This window comes from Corythoichthys intestinalis, chromosome 8 (assembly GCF_030265065.1).
Source record: "Corythoichthys intestinalis isolate RoL2023-P3 chromosome 8, ASM3026506v1, whole genome shotgun sequence".
In the NCBI taxonomy this organism is placed as follows: domain Eukaryota; kingdom Metazoa; phylum Chordata; class Actinopteri; order Syngnathiformes; family Syngnathidae; genus Corythoichthys; species Corythoichthys intestinalis.
Window position 1 is genome coordinate 33,888,858 of NC_080402.1, and position 19,310 is coordinate 33,908,167.

General features: G+C 39.4%; 1 protein-coding gene across 1 annotated transcript in view; it reads right to left on the bottom strand.

Annotated features, from left to right (window-relative positions):
* The window catches only part of fbxo41 (F-box protein 41), a 106,258-nt gene extending 88,011 nt beyond the window's left edge, over positions 1-18,247 (bottom strand). Inside the window, exon 1 of the mRNA XM_057843441.1 lies at positions 18,155-18,247. The gene's annotated coding sequence lies outside the window, so the exon portion shown is untranslated. The remainder of the gene's footprint in view (positions 1-18,154) is intronic.
* Positions 18,248-19,310: the final 1,063 nt, after the last annotated feature.

A 19,310-nucleotide genomic window follows, 5' to 3' on the forward strand; every position in this document is an offset into this window, starting at 1 on the left:
TTGGGGATGAGATCCTGCCCCAAGTGAAGAGTTCAAGTATCTTGGGGTGTTGTTCACGAGTGAGGGTACGAGGTTGTAGGAGATCGACAGGTGGATCGGTGAAGTGTCTGGACAAGAAGTGGTGAAGAAGGAGCTGAGCCGAAAGGCGAAGCTCTCGATTTACCAGTAGACTCACGATTCTCATGGAGGAAATCGTTATGTCTGGTGTTCTACGTATAAGAGCAGGGAGGTTTACTCAAAATGTATCATTACCAAAATGACTCACGATGACCGACGTAATTTTGACCATGTCGGTATATTTGTTTTTTAATAAAACGAAAAAATAAGAGTCAGGCCGCTTTGATTATGTGTTGTTCAGCTATGCTCATTCCCCTTTATGTACAGCCAGTGCCCTTACATGTGAAGTCACGTGACTATCAGGAAATCAAACAAACAAGCCTGTTGCAATCAACTGGTACGCTTACGTTACAAATGAATGTGATGGAGTCTGATAATAATGGAACGGCAACAAGTAGCCAGGCCACAGGTATTTCCAGGATAGCATTAGTCGACGCTCATATTGAGGTGTTGGTGCCAATAAAGAACTCGACGTCGGTTGTCTTTTGGATTCGAGAAGGATGACGAACCATGGAGCCCTATATCAGTTTGACGGTCCATTTCATAGACAATAAGTGGCAGCTGCGCACCACGGGTGCTGGATACAGCCTCTATTGCTTTAGGCCCCGAATCAAATGCTCTCTACGTGGGACGTGAACGTGAGCAGCGCTAACCTTGTTGGAGCAGATGAACTTTAACTAAAGGAGTGGATTGGGCACGGACTGCATCTAGCAAACAGTATGTTTCGTTATTTTGTATTTCTGTTCAGCGTAAAGTATAATTCAACAGTGTAGCCTATAATATGACCGTTTAATGGCTACAGACATTTTTCTGTATGTGCTTGCTTTGTTCCATGTCCTTACTGCCATCATAAAATCTTAAATGTTTCATTGGCATGAGAGTTAGAGCAGGATGGCTTAATGTGCATGTGGGGTGGTGAGTCTGTGCATGCGTGCATGCGTTTCAATACATGCTCTGGGAAAAAATCTTGAAACCCTGAAGTAAACACTTGCATTGAGTAATCATGTCACAGCAGCCATGAACAATAAGTTGTCTGATACTCTGTCCTTTGTTTGAAGTGCACTGTTCAAGCCCCTCTTGCTGTAAGTCATTTGTGTTACAATGACATTTTTGCACAGTGGCTATAGCAATGTTTACAATCTTGTACATTATTCAATTCATACAAGCCGTTATAAATGTTGATACTTGTATGCTTATTGTTTACAAAATATGTTTATATACTTAATGTTTACACTGCATGTACAATTGTTAAATATGTTAAATTGAAAGCTGGTAAATAAATCAACGAGCAACGGTTCATTTGTATTTCATGCACTGATTTAGATTTTCAAAACATATAACCGTCCGCTTGGGTAAATTTATTGTCATTTATTGTTATCGAAGTAAATCTACTCAATTTACTGTGATAAGAACCGAAGACCATATCAGCGAGCTCTACTACGTATGTTAAGTTGAGTACAGAAAAAACATTCATTAATTGCAGATTTGTGCTCTTTCTGAAAACTGCAAATTGAATGAAGACATGCATATGCTACCAGTGGCTTTGTAAACTCATTACGACCTAAATTATCGAGGGGACAAAATATGGAGAAGTGATACACCTAATAAGATAGGACAGGAGGAAGAAAGACAAGACAGATTAGATTACGACGGTACATTTATATACTAGTTTGTGTTTAGTCATGCCTATTTATTGAGTGTACCCATTCGTGTTAGCTGTGTGATGAACAGAACTTCTGCACAGGAACTGTTCAGATGTCAAAAATCATGTTGTGGACCTTAACCAAGCCAGCAAAATCATTTTTTGTTTCTCTGTGTCTGGGGTGTTTAGTGCACAATTGTTTTCCTTGAATATGTGAAAAGGGGAGACAATCACGCCTGCCCTTTGCAAATCTTTTATTTTCTCCTTTTCTTAGCCAGTGATATTGCAACATCATGGTCAAACAAGCATTGTGCTACTGTGCACATATAAAGGTGTCAAGACTTGTGTTGTAAGAGGTGTGACACGAGCATCAGCCCACACTTAAGAAATGAAGCTCCTTCCACTGAGTTTCCACTGTGTATTCACAGTACACGCCAACATCGAAATACATGCAAGTAAACAATAGCGGCCCGTATGCGCAAAAGAGCTCTAACATTTTGACAGCAGAAGCTTTTGAAACGTTTCCACGCTCAAGTATAGAGACATAAACTACACAGGAGGTTAGCTAAGAGCTCCCTGTAGCCTGTGGGCTCCTGCGTGAGCATGTCAAAGTGTTTTAGCCCAGCTGAACGCAACGGGACTCCTGTGACAGGACAAGCTCACTACCTAAAGGCTCTTCAACTGACAGCCAAGGGCACACAAAAGCACCGGTGATAAATTAGATTACATACAGCCTGTTAATCCAGTTTCTTGTATCATTTTTGGTATAATAATACTGTGAACTGTCACAAATAAAGGTTGTTGGGGGTAATCTGGAAAATTAAACATGTTGGTTAGGGGCGTGACAAAATATTGAAACTGTGATATATCGTGATACTTTGTATCCCAAAAGGTTATCGATATGCTCCTGTCAAGAATCGAGATATCGTTTTATAAAGGTGTCAATATTTAAAAAAAAAACAAACAAAAGAACCATCAAGTTGCTACCAAAATCTTCCACCATAATATTATCTCAGTTAACTCTAAGGCTGCCAGTGACAGTGCTCGATGCCCAATCCATTTAGACTGGGAACGTTCGTTCATTCATAACCAGAGCATTCACAGTCATTCGGTCCGGTTTTCAGGGCATTTACAGGTCACTTGCTGTTCATTTTAAGGCATTTACAGGTCATTTCCTGTTGAGTTTGAGTCACTGCCTATTCATTTGGGTTATTCCCAGGTCACTTCCTGTTCTGTAACACAAAATAAACAGGAGTAACCCATAAAATACCCCAAAATCAACAGGAAGTAACTGAAAAGCAACAGGTAAATGACCTTAAATGGCCTAAAATTACCTTATTGCCTGGCAGTGGCTGCCACTGACGGCTATAGACGTTCAATCCGTTTGAAGTGGGAGGGAACCTCCCACTTCAAATGGATTGGATGTCTACTAGTGATAAACTCTAGGGGTGCACGATATCCACTTTTTGAAACCGATATCGATAACTTCCTGCTCCTCAAACCCGATATCGATAACCGATAATAAATATATAATTTTTAAATGTATATTCACAGTTTTTGAACCCCTGGAGGTAAAAAAATAGTGGTGGATTCAACATAGATTTGCCTTTGACCTAACCAGATTTTTCATGATGACATGAACATTATTTTAACGAACAAAACAAAGACAAGAGCAGTCTCGACTTCGAATAAAGTGCCAATATTTATTTATTTTTTAAAAAATAAATATAAATAGTCCATCACAATCAATTATTCAATGTCATTGAAGAGGTGTTCCCTGAATAATGAGCACTGAACTAAAACATAAACCCAACAGGTATTGTACTTTTTCATCAGATAAAAAGATTTGGTGCTAGTGGAGAGACTGTTGTGGTCTCCATTAAACAACTTAACCTTGCATTTATGGGAGAGGAAGCCTGCCAATAACCAAAAGGCCTCTCAATAACTTGTAAAAATAACACTTTTAAAATGCAAACATTTGCCAATTGCAATAGTAACGTTCATCACTCAATGATAGAAAAATAAGGACTCTAGAACAGTAACAAAACTTTGCATAAGCCAAGGCTAGGATTCAAGAAATACTTGCAGGCAAATGTTGATAAATTTAACTGAAACAAAAAGTGCATTAAGACTCTTCACAGTATCCAAAAGTAGATAACTATGACACTGAAACAAGTTATAAATTTAGTGAAAGCGCATTCCTCATTATCAAATATCGTTGAACAAAAAGCATTAATGCCATACCTTATAATAATCCATATAAACAGCAGTGAGTGAACCCATTTTCAATGTAGCATGAGGTTTTTTCTCTGTACAGTATGAAATCCTTATTCATCCACTGTGCCGTCAGACCAAGCATGCTGACAGGACTAACATTACAGTCCATATGTCCGTGGTGAAATTTATATGTGCCGTGCATGGTTGCCAGTCAAAGTATGGAGGAGTGTGGCAATCTCATCATACTTTGCCGGTAAACATTCATCTGAAAAGTGGCGGCGGCTTGGAGTGATGAACGTGGGCTCCAAATGACGAAGTAGCCGCTGAATCCAATGTTTTATACAAGGGAAAAGGGCTGGTCGTCTAGCGCCAACATTTAGTCACACGGCTGGCTTTGAAATTGGATGGGCAGCTCCATTTGCAGCCCACGCGTCGTCGTACTCTTAAACACCATCGAAGCAATTGTGATCTTTTAAGTGGCTTATTAAGATGTGTTGTAGCTCGACACCCTTTTTTCCCTCCTCGTGGAACTTCGGCTTTGCATGTGTTACAAATTGCAAGTGAAGCGTTTTCCACTGACAAATCCTACACTACCGACGCCATGCTAGTTGTTTTGTTAGCCAGCCGTGCTCAACAGTACTGCCATCACTTGAGCGTTACGCCACAGAAAGGGAGCGCTTGATTTGTTGTAAAACTCCCTCTTCCCAAACCACACACAGTCACTGATACGTTGTACTGGCAAAACAGAAGTGGAAACAAACGCACACATCCCAATCCGCCAACACCATGCCAAAAATATTATATATATATATATTATAAATATTATACGTATGTTATCGGTCCAATTAATAATGTTATTGGATTTATTGGGATGACGTCATAATTCCTATTATCGGACCGATAATTATCGGACCAATAATTATCGTGTACCTGTAAGAAACTCATTCCATTTCACAGCAGAAGCTTGTTTTTCTGTTAATTAGTTCTTTGTAGAATATCCTCGAATGATTTCCTGACCAATGTATCGAAAATCGTTGTATCGCCATATCGTCAGATCATCGTTATCGTGACCTTTGTATCGCAAATCCTATCGTATCGTGAGGTACCAAGAGGTTCCCACTCCTAATGTTGGTTAACAGAATACTATAAGTAAATGTTTCCATTGTGGTCAATTTCATATTTGTCCTCAAATTAAAATGATGTTTCTTCCCCACTAGCTCTGTTTTTTTTCCAAATCAAACAATTAAAACGTTCAAGAGAACAAGTGTATACACTTTTTTGGACACTTCAAATAGCTGAGAAGGGTTGTTTCTTTCATTACTCTGCGAGAACCGTGTGGCATTCTTCTCGAGTACATCTACCACGATAAACATGTTGGTCAAGAACTGTCAGATTTACAATTAAAGAGGCCTATGCTACCTTCCTGCGGGCATGGTTCATCATTTTAGTATTTTCCACTTTATTTTGAATGATATAGCTGACGAATAACTTCCCTAGCTTATCTTCATAAAACTACTTAGTTGAGATAAAACATTACTAGCACTTCACGTTTGGATCGTGACGGACACTGAAAGAGTTAATAAGCAGACTTTTGAAAAACGAAGAGTGTCTTGGTAAAATGCACATGTAATGCTCGTTGTTTTATGTATAATTTGACCGGAAACTCCAACTGTGGGTGGTAATAAATGACTTGCAACAAGCACACTTGAGCACTCGCAAGAAGGGCAGAATAGGTATCATATTTTGAAAATATTTGTGACATGATGCAGAAAAAATTTTAAAAAATTAAAAAACACCATGTCTACATGACAGCTTGTAAATGGAAAAACCTCTAAATCAAGGTACTTATGTATTTGCCAAGAAGAAATTAAAAAGTCGTTTTTTTTTTGTCATATGCCTTAATTAAAAGTAACACACATGAAATTGTACAGCACATACAGTGTATCACAAAAGTGAGTACACCCCTCGCCTTTCTGCAGATATTTAAGTATAGCTTTTCATGGGACAACACTGACAAAATTACACTTTGACACAATGAAAAGTAGGCTGTGTGCAGCTTATAAAATAGAGTTAATTTATTTCCCCCTCAAAATAACTCAAAATATAGCCATTAATATCTAAACCCCTGGCAACAAAAGTGAGTACACCTCTTAGAAACTACGTACATCCCTAAATGTCCAAATTGAGTACTGCTTGTCATTTTCCCTCCAAAGTGTCATGTGACTCGTTACAGGAGTGCTGTCAGCCTTGCTACAGAGACTGAAGAGGTGGGAGGTCAGCCTGTTAGTGCTCAGACCATATGCTGTACTCTACATCAAATTGGTGTGCACGGCTGTCACCCCAGGAGGAAGCCTCTTCTAAAGACAGAACACAAGAAAGCCCGCAAACAGTTTGCTGAAGACATGTCAACAAAGCACATGGATTACTGGAACCATGTCCTATGGTCTGATGAGCCGGGCGGGCTTTCTTGTAGATATTAATGGCTATATTTTGAGTTATTTTGAGGGGAAAATAAATTAACTCTATTATATAAGCTGCACACAGACTACTTTTCATTGTGTCAAAGTGTAATTTTGTCAGTGTTGTCCCATGAAAAGCTATACTTAAATATCTGCAGAAAGTCGAGGGGTGTACTCACTTTTGTGATACACTGTATATTTGCATTCTTAGACCACAGATGGCATGAATCCTATTTAAAGCTGACTATCGAAGCCTCCAGGACTCAGTGGAACAGTAATGTGTCACTTTTCCACAACACAACAACAATGCTCAAGCAGCACTCACTGCGGTTCTACTGAATCATTATTGGCATTTGGCAGCGAGGTCAGGCAGAGGATGGGCCAGTGAGACTGAATGGCTTCCTCCAATGAGTGCTGACGGCCACACTCATACCAGCCCCACTACCCCAACCTCCACCTTGCCTGCCACAGTCTACTATTGATTCAGACAAGGGTCCAACACAACAATTACAGCCTCTCATGCAAACATCAACGAGGCATAGTCTAGTGCATACTGGGAGAAGGAGAAAGAGGTCACAACTGTGTGAACTGGAGGCATGCTGTACTGGTTATATACTGGACACGCGTGTCCATAGTAAAGTAGAGAGGACATAGAGCACGCTCAATTGATTAATTTGGCCCACTTAGCATTTAGTTAAATGAGTCCTGTAATATTTCATGTATTCAATTATTTCATTAAAATGGAGTCTACAGGGTAGTTTTATAATGGAAGTATTGGTTAACAGGTACAGGTTATAATATAATACAATTATAACATTGTTAAAATACAGTTGTTCTTTGAGATACACGTTTAATTCATTCTGTGATCATGCTCATAACTCAAAACAACGACAAATCATCACTCCCATTATTTGAAATGAACGAAAGTGTCATTTATCACTAAGGAATCAATAAATAAATTTGCACTTAAAATATTGCACTTCATAAAAACAACATAAAAAGAACAATTTCAAAGAATGTAAAGATTTTTTTTTAATTGTGCACCATGATTTAATGCTAGAATTAATTTTATTGTAATGTTTCTTCTAGTGTGATGGACTGGGCAACTAAATGGGCAACTAGGGGTCATGCTACAGTTGTGCAGACAAAAAAAAAACGAAGATAGGATTTCTCCTAATACTACTACTACAACAAATGACTCAATAGAATGTGATAGTATCGGTCATTTTTCTTAGATGATAAAGAATACGTGCTTGTAGAATAGTTAGTATATGTCTGTGTTCAAATATCTGTTGCTTCTAAAACTATAACTATTCCACTTTAACAATTTTGCTTCATCAATGTTCGATTTTTTTTTTTTAACATTAGCCCTGCTGGATACCATTTTGCCTAAACATTTATTTTAATATTTACATTTCAAACCATGCCAAATTTTTATGGTACACCCTTGGAATACTCTAGTTGGGATCTCATACAAACCAATAGCTCAAAAACAATAGTTTTGTGTTTAAGACTGGTCACACGGCTTCAAAAAAGAAAATGTGATGCAAATGAAGCAGAGAATGCTGCTAAGAAGATGAAACTAAGGTCGTCTCGTACAGTGAGGAAAATAACTATTTGAATAGCCTGCGATTTTGCAAGTTCTCCCACTTAGAAATTAAGGGTAGGTTTGAAATTTTCATGGTAGGTGCTTGTCCACTGTGAGAGACAAACTAAAGAAAAAAAATCCAGAAATTACAGTGTATGATTTTTTTAACAATGTACTAGTAGTATACTGCGGCAAATAAGTATTTGAACACTTGTCTATTAGCTAGAATTATGAGCCTGAAAGACCTGTTAATCGCCTTATAAAAAGTCCAACGAATAAGTGGAGTGAATGTGGACTTTTTGAGTCTAACTTTTTGACCTGTTTGAGGCCATTAGCTGCATATAAACACCTGTCCACCACATACAATCAGGAAGACTCCAATTCCTAACATGGCCAAGACCAAAGAGCTGTCTAAAGACACCAGAGACAGAATTGTAGACCTCTAAAAGGATGGACAAGGTTACAGGGCAATTGCCAAGCAGCTTGGTGATTTAAGATCCACCGTTGGAGCAATTATTAGAAAATGGAAGAAGATAAACATGACTGTCAACCTCCCTCGAACTGGGGCTCCATGCACAAATGGCGAGGAATCAGCCAAGAACTAGGTAGGAGGAGCTGGTCAATGCCCTGAAAGGAGCTGGGACCACCATTTCCAAAGTTACTGCAGGTAATACACTAAGACGTCATGGTTTATAACCATGCATGGCAAGGAAGGTCCCCCTGCTAAAAGTAGCACATGTCAAGGTCCGTTTGAATTTTGCCAATGACCATTTGGATGATCCAGAGGAGTCATGGGAGAAAGTCATGTGGTCAAATAAAAGATCAAAATTGAACTTTTAAGTCTTAATTCCACTCATAGTGATTGGAGGGAGAAGAATGATGAGTACAATCCCAAGAACACCATCCCTACTGTGAAGCATGGGGGTGGTTGCATCATGCTTTGGGGGTGTTTTTCTTCATATGGGACAAGACAACCGCACTGTATAAAGGAGAGGATTACCAGGGCCATGTATTGTGAGATTTTGAGGAATAACCTCCTCCCCTCAGATAGACCATTGAAAATAGGTCGTGACTGGGTCTTCCAACATGACAATGGCCCGAAGCAGAAAGTCAGAATAACCAAGGAGTGGCTTCGTAAAAAGCATACCAACGTTCTGGAGGGGCCTAGCCAGTCTCCAGACCTAAACCCAATAGAAAATCTTTGGAGGAAGCTCAAACTCGTGTTTCTCAGTGAAAGCCCAGAATCCTGATTGATACAGAAAAGATCTATGTGTAGCAGTGGTGCAACCTCCACAGAGCAGCTCCAGCAAGGTGGCCACTGCCATCCCCCCGGGTCCCAGGGTGGTTCCCCGGACCATCCGCGCCCCCATTAACAGACTTTAAGCAAAAGAATGAGGGGACACACCACAGCCCCCCCCCCCAAGCCTGCCCCCAACAAAGACCGCCCACCCTGCCCACCAGCCACTGCCACAACTAACTGTCACGGCACACCGCTGGGCCCCCACGGCCCGGAGGGGGCAACACCCCGGCGACTCACCGGCACTCAGCCGGCGATCTGCACCTGGACCCAAGGAGGATACCCGGGTAGAAAAGAGAGGGGAAGCCGGAAGCAAGGGACCGCCGGAAAGCCGCAGCAGGGCGGCGTGGGACCGGAGTGCTGACTGGTAGCCATTACCTAGCGCAGTGATGGGATTGTAAGGGTAGTGCGGTTTATGCATTAAAATAGGACAGCCCGGCTGAGGGCAGTGGGACCGCCGCATCGCAGTCCTTCCAGTCAAACATCCCAGAGCCCCTAGTCATATAATTTAGTATTTGAGTGATTCAACCTTGGATGCAAATAAAATATGTCGCTTCCACTTGGCTTAATGCAGTACTTCTCAAATGGTGGGGCGCGCCCCCCCAGGGGGGCGCAGAGCGATGCCAGGGGGGGCGCGAGTGACCTCGGGGAACATGCTTTTATTTTTTTTATTTTTTTTTGCCGTACTAGAATAAAGTGTACTTGCACATCCACTCCGTGGGTGGCAGTGGCGCTCTCATTTTCAAAGTGCGTGCAGTATTTTTGAAGTAAGCAAGAGCACACGGAAGAGACTCATGCAGAGCTGGACTCACGCAGCGACCCACTGTCTTCCTCTCGTCTTCTTCGGTTCTCACGTGTCCGGCCGAGAAGTGCCGTTTTCGGCTTGGGATCGTCACGACCACCGCCCTCACCTACGGCTCTACCTCGGCCGCCGAGAATGCGCTTTTTTCGGGCCGTTTGCCTTTGACTTTTAATATAGTGGGAAATGAGGAAAGACCACTGTTTACTGAGTCTAAAAATGATTATAGCGGAGAAGCCAAATCAGTTAAGACGCCACTTAAAGACATTCGACCTCAATCTCATTGATAAGCCGCTTGATTGTTTTTCAGCGAAAATGTGCCGAATATTGCCAATTGTCACAATCGTCCCGCTTTGTCAGTGTTATATCAGTAAACCAGTGAGCACTGTGGTGAATCAGCGAAAATAAAAACTTTCCTTCTGTCCAAAGACTTTTTTTTCCCCCCCTTCTATTCAGTTTTGTTTTTCGGTCAAATTTTTTGGCACGTTGTCCTGAAGAGTAAATGTTTCTAATCAATTTGAATTTGTTATTATTTACTGATTTTATTACATTTTATTTTTCAGTATCAAATGGTCAAAAATGTACCTTGAGTGTATTTTTACAGTTTGGATGTGACCTTTTTTTTTTTTTTTTTTTTTTAACTTCAGGCAAATTGATGCGCGTTAAGTCTTTTCTGTTACAAGCAACACAATGTTAAAAAAGTTATACTTTATTATAAGTTGATCTATGTTACTTTTTTTCTTTAATAGAAAAAAAAGGACACAATGTTAGGCTGAGGCGTACTTATAATAGTAATATAGACGAATGATACTATTTACAGTGGTGGCAGAGAGTTGGGGGGGGGCGCGAAACATTTACGTCTTCCTTGGGGGGGCGTAACAGAAAATAATTGAGAAGCACTGGCTTAATGGTACGTAACTAAAATAATATTAAAGTAACAGACACGTCAGTATACCATATACCGACAAAAAATCATCATAAAAACGTTACGGTACTGTCTTAAGATATGAGAAGCTTTTTAAAATAAGAGCTATTGACCTGCTGATTTCAGCAAATGAACAGAAAATGTTATAAAGTCCTTCTCAGCTGATAGTAAATCTCAGACTAAACATCAAACAAAAAGAATTGCAGTGCGTCCATTAATCGATGAACTAGTTAGTTCAAAAAATCGAGTAATCGGATAAGGAACATACACAATTAAAATACCTGAGCCTAAAACAGTATAAAAAAAATACATAAATGAGGATCTAACTACAACAAAAGAACAATTGGCTAACTTGCATAGCAAAAGTCTGCTAGATTAAATGCTATAAAATGCCAAGTTTTTTTTTTTTTTACAATGCTATTAACAAATGGTTCAAGCACATATCCCCACAAAAAATGGCTAAATATACTTAATTAACTAATTACTTAATTAATATACTACTTAGGCCTTTGCTACCTTAATTCTTAAGTACAATGCTAAATACAAAACAGCAACAAAGGCTAATCATTAGCATCTAAGTTAGTGTGTTGTTGCAAGGCAATGGTTGTATAAAAATAAACATTGCAGCAACACAACAAGTGAGTTGTTGTAACGTTACTTAAAGGCATATGTTCTTTATCCTCTGTTAAGAACGACTAATAACAGTGCCGTACTGAAATGCTAAGAGAGGAAGTGACCCTTAGGTAAACACTTGCCCAAATTCTGCCACATTTCCAAGGCGCATAAGGGTTGAAAACCTATTTTTCAAAACAAAACTTTTTCTACCTAATGAAGTATGGTTACAATTAGGTTACTGTATGGGTATAATTAAAAAAACACAAAAATCCAAAGGTGGCTGGAACCGATTAATGGCATTTCCATCCACTTTAACTGGAACAATAATATCTGAGTGTTTTGATTTAAGAGCATAGTCACAGAATGAATTCCATTTTTATCTCAAAATGTTATGTGACAGTAGTCCTGCAACTTTGTGCGCAAACCTCGGGTGTATGAGAAGGTGATTTTATAAATGTACAGTTAGCCACCATATGCTTGTAAAAATCCTTAAAATACATGAAATAGGTTTTTAAAATGTCACGGAACAACACATGGTGTCAGTTTTGTATAAGGTACTGTAACAGTTTGAAAACTCATTGTAAAAAAAAAAAAAAAAAAACCAAACCTAAGATAAATTGTTACTTAAATCCTTTTGATTTTTTTCTTTTCTGATTACTTAACAGATTGGGCAGAATGACCCATAAAAGAATGCAAAACAATTTGGAACAAGAGGAGACGTTCTATAAAACGCAACATGGCGCTTGTAGGTCATTTTCCCCCTCCTGCTTTCCAAAAGAACAAGGCTATTTAACATGTTGCATAAGTGACATTTGCATTTTCGCCTCACTATGCAACTGTAGTTCTGTGAGAAAAGTTGACACTCCCAAAAGCCACAATTATGGGGCACATCCTTGATCTACAAGTGACGTTTGAATGAATACCATTGCACATGCAATTTGAAGTCCAATCAACAATCTAACATAACATACTTTACACACTTTAAACTGTGTATGGATTAAAATGCAGTCTTTGCTGTTGCGAAAGAATCTAGAAATATACACATCATCATCCCACATCAAATTGGCAATTAAATTTAGATTATTATGACATGAGAAGACAAAATGACATATTCTGCCCAATGAAACATCTCTCATAAAACATTCAAGGCAGCAAACCATCAATTCGGCGTAATATTGTTGTGTTTGGGTGAATCTTTAAGTGTCGCGGTCCATCACTGTCAAACTGTGAAGATGATGGACTCCTCATCTTGTGGCGTTTATGTCACATACATGACTTAATGGATTCTCCAATACCACGCAGCACACACACTCCAGGGATGGCAACATATTTTTCAGGAGTATGAAATACATCACGAGATACTAAAATGTACGGACGGGACAGCAGGTTGTGCCTGTAATGTAATTGACGTAATATTACGGTAGTAGGTTCTAAGGATGTCCTGTTTTGATTACGTTATCAGAAATCATACAGAAAATTTTGGGGGAAATGCTGCTTGCTATTTTTTTTTTTAACGGAGAGTTCGTGATGGTGAGATGAACTACTAATTTACTCAGATCAAATGCCTGTAGGATATCTAGTTTACAAAATATAACCCTGTCACATTGAGGAGTAAATAAGGGCGAGTCAGACAGATGGAATATTATACTACACAGATCAATGCAACAGTAAACAAACTCTCTCTCCTTATCTATCTTGCAATTCCCTGAATGCCATCATGTAAACACACTTTCACAGTATTGCTGCACACACGGTGGTACGATTCATCCATCCATGAGTTGTCTTCATCAGGGTTGAAAGTGAGCTGCAGTTTATCCCAGACAGCTTTTGAGGAGTGAACTGGCCAACCTAGGTAGATAGGCTCCAGATTGGGAGCAACTATAATAAGCACAAACACTTTAAAAAAATATTTGAAATACTAATAGAAGGCCGTTATGCAGTTGACGAAATAAACGCTCCAGGCTACCAACAGAAACACATGGGCAAGGCCTAACGTATAGATTTCACATGAGCTTAATTTCCTTCATCAGTAATGTCAATTCCAATTTGTTTCCTCAGCAACTTCGCAATATCTGTCATGTATGCAAGCATGAGTTATACTGCTGCAGTGCAGATAAGCATACCACAAATGTACTCACATTATAAAACTGGACTATGTTGCGTCCATTCTCAGTATGCTGACACCATCTTTTTGTTCGAGAGCCTTTTTTGTACAACAGCAGCAGCAGCAGCAGTAGCACAGTATGCACATGAGAGCACTGGTCCAATTTGTCACGCATTGTAGCCACACAAGTTTGCCAAACTCTTGCACTCTTGCTTGCGCCGAGTGAGAAGTGACATTGTTAATAGCAGAGGTGGGTAGTTACATTAACTCTATTACATTTACTTGAGTAACTTTTTGAGAAAAATGTACTTCTAAGAGTAGTTTTACTAAGCCGTGTTTTTTACCTTTACTTGAGTAGGTTTGTGAAGAAGAAACTCTACTCTTACTCCTCTACTTTGGGCTAAACTAGTCATTACGTTTTCCCTCTTTATTCTACATATTAGATTTTTGCCAGAGACGCCAACAGTTGCTTAACCAGTTTCACCAATGAGACGCAATAATAATCACGACTCCATTACCAATCAGACTCAAGCTTGTCGTTCTATGATCACGCAGGCCTGTTCCATCACGTGGTGTCTTAAAAGCACCGTAAAAAATTAAGTATTTAACATCAACATGACTCGAAAGCGCAGATTTTATTCTCTCTCCCAGTTTTTATTTGGCACAAATTGACCACGGAAAACCTGAGGTATGATCCTTTCAGTTTTATAATAGTAAATTAGGGCAGTCATGCTCATTGGACAAATAATGCTTAATTTCTGTAGATTTTTTTCTCTACCTAGAATTCAATGTTTTTTGTTGTTGTATTTCTTTGACTTAATGTGGTTATATAACGTGTCGTAGTATAGTACAATAATAATAACAGTTCATATAGATAACTCAAACATCTTACATAATTCCTCACAATGTTACTCATTACTTGAGTATTCTTTTTCATTAAATACTTTTTTACTTGTACTTGAGCAAGTTTTTTTGAATGACTACTTTTACCTTTACTTGAGTATTATTATTTTAAAGTAACGCTACTCTTACTTGAGTAAAATATTTGGGTACTCTACCCACCTCTGGTTAATAGGTCATGTGAATAGGTAATTGAATGAGTAATTAATAGGGGTGTAACGGTACACAAAAATCTCGGTTCGGTACGTTCCTCGGTTTTGAGGTCACGGTTTGAAAACAAAATGCAAAATATAAATGTGCTAGTTGTTTATTACTCACTTTTGTGCTTTCAACAATAGGAACATTAGCCTATACAAAGCTAGAATTCTGCTCAAAAAGTAGCGGGTATTTAAAGATAATAATCCAACAACAATTCTCCTTTCAGACCCCGCATATTGGTCAGCTTTTTTCTGAAAAAAAACAAGAAAAAAGAACCCTGTGCTAAAGGGAAAAGCAATCCCAATGACAAAGATTTTAACATATATTTTACAAATAAAATGCCTCAATGAATCATTTTTTTTTCTTATGAACGGTTTTCAAAAGCTTTATTGGTGGATTTTCTCAAGTTAAAGCGCCACACAGAAACTAATAAATTTAATTGTGTAAGCACCATCTGTGTATTATTCTTATTATTTAATTACAGGTGTTTTAGCTCATTTAAATTTATTTTATTTAAATGGGCTATTATTTGTTTTATTATGTGATGATATTTTACAAATGTGATGTAGTATTCATTTATATTGTATATTTTATGTTGTATAACTTTAGTTCCTATGTGAATATTAGTTCCTACTTGTTTTGTTGTGGTAGGAGGGTTTTGTATTGAACACGGGGCCGTGTTGGTTATTATTATAGCAGAGAAGACAGCAGTAAATCAACAAAGACAAGTCAACTGTGCCCCGATCTACCACTCAAGAGATCTGATGGACTCAAAAAATGGGTTACAATTGCATATTAGTTTGAAAATCGACCGGATCCAACGTATTTTTACACGAGTGACTTCCGATCTGCTCGATCCTAGCTAGTAGTATTGACGCAGGAGGGCAGTGTCTCGCGTCAAATAATAAACTCTGCAGTTCTTTTCGCGTGCGTCGCGTTGAGACGCTTCTAAGACGCGTAACACGTGGCCGCACTGCGACTGGTGTGCATTGGCTGATTGACTTTAACGGCTGCGTTTCACTGCGTTCTCGCGGCAGCCACGTTGCCGCACCGTTGAATTTTTTGGGCTACACTGTCCACAGTCCTACCGTGTTGGTCCTCATTATAGTAGAGAGAAGAGTAAATATAATCTACACAAAGAAACTGTAACCCGATCGACTCACAGCCTCGAATAGTAAGAGTTACATTACGTCAGAAACTCGTCCGATACGCCTCCGTTCCGAACCGAGCACCCCGTACCGAAACGGTTCAATATAAATACATGTACCGTTACACCCTTAGTAATTAATATAAAACGGGAAGACTGGCTGGGAATGCTCTTCTTTCAGTGCCATTAACGGAGCTAAACATTCGATCCATTTTGACTAGGAGTTGCGAGTTCATTCGCAACTCTCAGTCAAAATGGATTAGATGTCTACTGCCGTCAATGGCAGCCAATGACGTACATGAGTGCCCTGTAAGATTTCATCAATCGTGCATGAAAGAGATCATATGAATCTTAAACATAATTTATATTGGAGTTTAATCCTGCCTAAAACAACTAGATTTCTTATATCTGCAGTGGTACCTTACCATTATATACCCTCCAGGTTATTCGAGTTACAAGTGATCACTTGACTGATATTATGTTGGGTTTTGGGGTTTTTTTTTTGCTGAAAGGCAAAATTCAAGTTACGATCCAATGAGGAAATTCATATTTTGTAATGCCTTCAGATGTGGAAAAGAGAGCCATAATCATTAAAGATGTCCCGATCGATCGGCATCCCGATCGATCGATGTCCGATCACGTCATTTTCAAAGTATCGGAATCGGCAAAAAAATATCGGACATGTCTTTTTTTAATATATATACTGTATATTTTTTAATAAAATCGTTTTCTAATTGTATATAACGTTACAGACAAACTGTCCTACACTCATCCAGAGTCTTTAGTTTTGGCTTAAAGTAGGGCTATCAAATTTATCGCACTAACGGAGATAATTAATTTTTTTTTAATTAATCACGTTAAAATATTAAACGCAGTTAACACAGGCGCTGCACAATCCACTCACGCATTGTCGCATTCAATCTGTATTGGTGCCGTTTAACCTTCAAATAGAGCTAAAAGGCAGCGTAAAATGAGTAGAATGAATTCTGGCAGTCTTTGGAGCCTGTTATAAATTGATTAAAGCCTTACAATCCCTCTCCCAACAATTAGAAATATCGTGGGAAGCAACGTGGGGAAGTAATGAAATAGTTGATCTTTTTCTTAACACCCTGTGTTATGTCTCAATGCAGAGAAGATATATCCATTGGTGCCACTACACACAGTCAGGGTTGCACTTCCCATCATGCATTTGGGAAGAACAGTTAAATGGCTACAGTATCATTTACTGAAAGCTCAACAAATACACTAGATGACAATATTTAGTCACAATATACAAAGTCACATTTATCCTTTAAGAATTACAAGTCTTTCTATCCGTGGATCCCTCTCACAGAAAGAATGTTAATAATGTAAATGCCATGTTGAGGATTTATTGTCATAATAAACAAATACAGTACTAATGTACTGTATGTTGAATGTATATATATTCGTCCGAGTTTTATTCATTTTCTTCTTAATGCATTGCCAAAATGTATATGATCGGGAAAAATTATCGGGAATGATTGGAATTGAATCGGGAGCAAAAGAAAAAAGCAATCGGATCGGAAAATATCGGGATCGGCAGATACTCAAACTAAAACGATCGGGATCGGATCGGGAGCAAAAAAACATGATCGGAACAACCCTAATAATCATTTTTGCTTGAATATGACACCTTTCCACTTTAACCCTACCTTGGCTTTCTTTGAAAATTTACCAAAATTGTTTCAAATTACTTTACGGTTCGATGTCAAGTGCACAAACTGTCAGTCCTGTCCAAGCCTTCATGCAGGCCAAGCATAGACTGCCCCTTTGCTCATGATCACACATGGCAGGCAGACAGGCAGGTAGGCACAGGCTGCATAACATCATGTGGGCGTGGATCAGCCCGAACGAGCAGCACATGACATCTTGTAGCGTAAATGGTCGCGAGGGCACTGCAAAGGTACACAGACATGGGTGCAGCCGCAAAAAAAAAATAAAACAGCCCTGCTTAGTTAAACCTTACCACTCTCCTCCTTTTAGCTCCCTGACGCTAATCTGGGGACGTCAATTGGCAAAGGAGGGGTGGGGTGGGGGGCGCCCATGACGCTATGGATTGACCGCAAACACACGAGCACTCACACATTGAGGATATATACATGTTTTTAAGAATGAAAGGACTCACCATTTAATTTCAATCTTCTCGTGCTCATTTTCCCTCCTTTGGCCGCTACGGAGCAAGGAGGAAGCGCTTCAGCCCTCCTTGACGTCACAAGGCTGCAGCAGAGAGAGAGAGAGAGAGAGAGAGAGAGAGAGAGAGAGAGAGAGAGAGAGAGAGAGAGAGAGAGAGAGAGAGAGAGAGAGAGAGAGAGAGAGAGCCTGCAGAGGTGTGTGTAAAGCAACAAACACTCAACACAACAATTTGTAATTATCACATTTTTAAATGATCCAATATATGCAGATTTTATTAGACGTGTCAAAATAGGTGTCATTTACACCGGTGGTGTCCAAACTATGGCTGTGGCCCACTGCCCAATTTTTTGGGGCCAGCAGCAAATTAGGATATCATAGAAATGGTCCGCACAAGAAGTTTGAGTAAAGCCTACATTGTTACACTTCTCAGCCATAGACTTCACTATCAGTTGACGGGACAGATGCCACAGACATTGTGCCACGCCTTCTCAAAAGTGGCCAGCGCAGACAGGCAGAGCTGTGATACTCAAACACACACCGCGTACTAATGCTGGATTTAGGTTGAAAGTAGGCCTGAACAATACAGTGGTACCTCTACATACGATCACTTCGACACACGATCTTTTCGACATCCGACGTAAAATTTGAGCCGCCATTTGTTTCTACATCCGACGAGTTGCTCGAAATACGACGACATGACAGCACTGCAAACGAACGCACGGTGGATTTTCTTGTGTGAGAAATCAACACAGTTTTCAAAAAAAGTTGATACAGTTGGAGAAACAAGGAAAAAAGTGATGCTTACCTTTGAAATGAAGATGCAAGTTGAAGAAAAATATGAGCTTGGGGTGCGTGTCCCTGAACTGGCTCAACAATACAGCTCCATGGTCCTCTTCCGACCACCGTTCGCCACTATTTATAAGTTAAGGTGACAATTATTATTGTGGTAACATTGCCTAGGAAATCGCCAGCTTCGTCACGTTTTTATCATTTATTTAAGAACTTATCCAACACAAAACGCCCATTGTCTTAAGCAGTTGACTGCTCTCAAGAAAACGAAAGTATTATCTCTACCGCACCGACCTATCTCACTGAGACGTCAGCTTCGCGGTGCGTTCAGGGACAGTAAAAAGTGTCCGCCATATTAG